The 4806-nt window shown below is 40.4% G+C and overlaps 1 pseudogene; it reads left to right on the top strand.

Moving 5' to 3' along the window:
* Positions 1-1008: 1008 nt before the first annotated feature.
* On the top strand, positions 1009-2400 carry LOC102738124 (serine/threonine-protein phosphatase 2A catalytic subunit beta isoform pseudogene; annotated as a pseudogene).
* Positions 2401-4806: the final 2406 nt, after the last annotated feature.

The following is a 4806-nucleotide window of genomic DNA, read 5'->3' as shown; positions in this document are numbered from 1 at the left end:
TGGAACGGCCATAGACCCTGAATAGCCAAAGCAATCTTCAGAAAGAACAAAACTGAAGGTATGATGCTTCTAGATTTCAAACTATACTGTAAAGTATAGTAATTGAAGCAGCACAGTACTGTCACAAAAACAGACACACGTCAGTGGAACACAGTAGAAAGCCCAGAAATAAACGGATGCTTATCCTGTCAATTAATCTACACCAAAGGAGTCAAGATATATATAATGAGGGAAAAGACAGTCTCTTCAATAAATGGTTTTGGGGAAACTGGAAAGCTACATGTAAAAGAATGAAACTAGAGCACTTACACCATATAAAAAATAAACTCAAGATGGATTAAAGGCTTAAATATAGACCCTGAAACTACAAATCTCAGTGAAAACATAGGCAGTAAGTTGACATTGGTCTTAGTGATTTTTTTTTTTTTTGCTTCTGTCTCCTCAGGCAAGGACAACAACAACAACAAAATAAACAAATGGGACTACATCCAACTAAAAAAAAAAAAAAGTTTGCCTAGTGAAGGAAACCATCAACGAAATGAGAAGGCAACCTACTGAACCAGCTAAGATATCTGTAAGTCATGTATGTGATTAGAGGCTAATATCCAAAATATAAAGAACTCCTAAGATTCAGTATCAACAAAACAATCCAATTAAAAAATGGGCCGAGGACCTGAATAGACATTTTTTCCAAAGATGCAGACAGATGGCCAATAGGCACATGAAAAGGTACTTAACATTACTAAGCATCAGAAAAATGCAAATGAAAAACCACAAGGACAGATCACCTCATACCTGTTAGCATGCTAGTATCAAAAAGACAAGGAGCAGAGGAGGGCAGCAGGGGGTGGCCCGGTGGTTCCAGGGAGAGCCCGTGGGTTGGCACTGGTGCAGAGAGAGCATCTGCCAGTAGCCCCACGCGTTCCCGGGGAACCAGTCCCCGTGTGTGTGTGTGTGGCTCGCAGTGCATGTGACGCTGGGGGAGTAACACACAGCCTCAACCAGTTGGGCGGGTGGCATCATGAGCAAGGTGTTCACCAAGGAGCTGGACCCGTGCACCGAATAGCTGAAGAGCACCAGCAGCTGTCAGAGTCCCAGGTCAAGAGCCTCTGCCAGAAGGCTAAAGACACCCTGTCAAAAGAATGCTACATACAAGATGCTCGATGGCCAGTCACTGTCTGTGGAGATGTACAGGGACAATGTCATGATCTCATGGAACTGTCTAGAATTGGTGGCAAATCACTAGATACAAACTACTTGTTTACGGGAGAGTATGTTGACAGGTGATATTATTCAGTTGAAACACTTATTCTGCTCGTAGCTCTTCTGGTTTGCACACATCACCATTCTCCAAGGAAATCATGAGAGTAGACAGATGACACAAGTATATGGTCTCTATGATGAATGTTTAGCAAAATATGGAGATGCGAATGTTTGGAAATATTGTACAGATCTTTTTGACTGTCTTCCTCTCACTGCCTTGGTGGATGGGCAGCTAGTCTGTCTCCATGGTGGCCTCTCACCATCCATAGCTACACTGGATCACATCAGAGGGCTTGAGAGCCTGGAAGTTCCTCATCAGGGTCCAATGTCTGACTTGCTGTGTCAGATCCAGACGATCAGGGTGGTTGGGGTGTGTCTCCTCAAGGAGCTCGTTACGCCTTTGGGCAAGACATTTCTGAAACATTTAATCATGCCAATGGCCTCCCACTGGTATCCAGAGCTCTCCAGCTGGCGATGGATGGATGTAACTGGTGCCACGACCAGAACGTAGTAATGATTTTCACTGCTCTTAACTATTGTTATCATTGTGGTATTCAAGCTGAAATCATGGACCTTGAGGATACTCTAAAATGCTTTCTTGCAGTGTGACCCAGCACCCAGCAGAGGCGAGCCAAATATTACTCAGAGTACCCCAGACCACTTCCTGTAATGAAATTTTAAACTTGTGCAGCGTTACCACAAACCTTATATTGACCTAATGGAAATGGGGAGAGCAACAGTAACTCCAAAGTGTCAGAGAATAGTTAACATTCAAAACACTTGTTTTCAGATGGACCATTAGATGTGCCACATAAAAACACAAAGCCTTTTGTCAACAGCCGTGACCACTTTAGAAACAACCGGTTTGTTGTATGCCAAAGCGATATTGCCGGTGAAGAAACCAGTTTCTGGCATAGTGCTATTTGTAGTTACTTTTGCTTTCTCTGAGAGACTGCAGATAATAAGATGTAAACATTAACATCTCTTGAATACAGTTTAACTTCCATTTAGCTATTGCTTTACTCAGCATGACTGTAGATAAGGATAGCAGCAAACAATCATTGGAGCTTAATGGACATTTTTAAAAAGTAAGTACCAAGGCCTCCCCTCTATTTGTGAGTTTTGAAATCATCTTGTTTTCAGAAAGTCAGAAACTGGTGAGTTGTCTTCAACAGAACTGTTTTTGCCCCTCCTATAAGACAACATATCTGTGCAAGAGCACTGCGGTATGTTTCAAAACAAGTAACAAATGTCGGTGAGGATGTGGAGAAAAGGAAACCCTTGTGCACGGTTGGTGGGACTGTAAATTGATGCAGCCACAACAGAAAGCAGTATAGAGTTTCCTCAAAAAATTAAAAATAGAACTACAATATGAACCAGGAATTCTACTTCTAGGTATTTATCAAAAAAATGAAAACAAGAATTTGAAAGGACATGTGTACCGCTATGTTCACAGCACTATGTGTAACAGCCAAGATATGGAAACAACCTAAATGTTCATCAGTGGGTGAATGGATAAGGAAGATGAGGTATTGATAGACAATGGATTACTATTCAGCTATAAAAACAATGAAATCTTGCCATTTGCAATAACATGGATGGGACCTGGAGAGTTTTAATAATAAGTGAAATAAGTAAGACAGAGAATGACAAATATCACATGACTTCACTTGTGGAATCTGAAAAACAGAACAAATGACCAAACAAAACAAAACGACTCAGATACAGAGAAACTGATGATTGCCAGGAAAGAGGAGGGGGGAGGGATGGACGGAGTAGGTAAAAGAGATTAGAAAATAAGTAAGACGTGGACGTGTAATATACAGCATAAGGAATATAGTCAATAACATCATAACAACTTTGTATGGTGACAGATGGTGACTACACTCACTGTGGTGACCATTTTATAATGTAATGTATCTTGAATCACTATGCTATACACCTGGAACTAATACAATATTGTATGTCATTCTTCAATAAAAATAAAATACACTATGAACACTGACTTTATTAGTTCCTATGTTCACTGCTTTTATAAAAAGAATAATTATCTTCTAATGGTTTCCACAGTAGGTTTTGATTTTTGTGTACAGTTTCAAGGCAACCTCATACAGGATTTGGAACCCCCTGAAAGACACCCAAATGCTATAGTCTTATGTGTTTAAATAAAAATCACAATGTTCTACATTTTACAGTGTACACCATACAGTTGGTTCTGTGTCTCAATTTTAAATATATTAACTTAAGAGTTCTAGATTTTTGCTCCAAACCTATAAATTATCTGGTTTATAAGAATCTAAACATCTCTCTAAAGTCTAGAGCAGGGTCTCTCAACTTTGGCATAATTAACATTTTGGAATAGATCATTGTTTTCTTTTGGGGGGAGGGGCTCTCCTGTGCATGGTAGGATGTTAAGCAGCCCCCTGGCTTCTGCCCCCTAGAAGCCAAGAGTGCCCTTCTATTATCCCCACTGGGACAAAAAATGCCTCCACACATTGACCAGTGTCCCTGGGGAGAAAATTCCATTTCCTTGTGATTTCCAGATCAGTAGCAATGACATCACCTGTGAGCTTATTAAAAATGCAAATTTTTATGTCCACCCTGACCTAGTGAACCAAAATCTCTTGGGTGGTACCCAGGAAAGCGCCACTTAACAAGCTCTCCAGATGATTTTCATGTGCATTTAAGTTTGAAATTCACAGAGGCCCAGGCCCAGTGAAAAAGGACAGGGCTTGGACTTTTGCATTTTTATCAAGTTCTGCAAATGATTCTGATACTGACTGGAGTTTAAGAGCTATTAGAGCAGAGGTTATCACATTTGTTTGTCTATTAGAACAACTGGGGGGTTGGAAGGTGGGGCAGCGATTTTTGAAAGAAAGCTCAGGTCACGTGCCAGACAGAATAAATCAGAGTCTTTGGGGGGTGGGACACAAACAGCAAAACATTTGAAGCTCAAGTTTTGGCTGCACATTAGAATCACCCGGGGAGCTTTCAAAACTACTTGTGAGTGGTCCCATTTTCCTTGAATTGAATCACAACTCAAGTATCACATTCCCCCACCCCATACAATGTCCCAGATGATTCTAATGTGCATCCAAGACTGAGAACTGCTCTAAGTTTGCATAAATATTGAGAGGCAGAATGATGTCATCAGGGATGCAGACCCTAGATTACAATTCCCTGGGTTTGAATCCCAGGTTTACCTCTTCCTGTTTGATCTTGGGTAAGTTACTTAACCACACTAAGCTCTGATGTCCTCTTCTGTCAAATGGGGAAGATAATGACACTTCTCTAGGGTGTCAGCAAAATTTCTAATAATTTTTTAAAGCAAAATCTGATGATGAGATTAGACATTAAGAAATAGATCTCCTCAGAGGTAAGTACTTATGGGTAAATTTGGCATTCTTACTCTAAGCAAGACAAACCTGCTGGTATCCAGAATTGTGTTTCCAGCAAATAGGGTTTGGCTAAAATTCTGGAAGTTGTGGATTTCAAAAATGCTATTTTAATATTGCCAATCATCCAGGTATCCATAAACAGAAG

This window comes from Leptonychotes weddellii, chromosome 12 (assembly GCF_054177405.1).
Source record: "Leptonychotes weddellii isolate Sample4059 chromosome 12, ASM5417740v2, whole genome shotgun sequence".
Taxonomy (NCBI): domain Eukaryota; kingdom Metazoa; phylum Chordata; class Mammalia; order Carnivora; family Phocidae; genus Leptonychotes; species Leptonychotes weddellii.
This window is presented reverse-complemented; position numbering and strand designations above follow the sequence as displayed.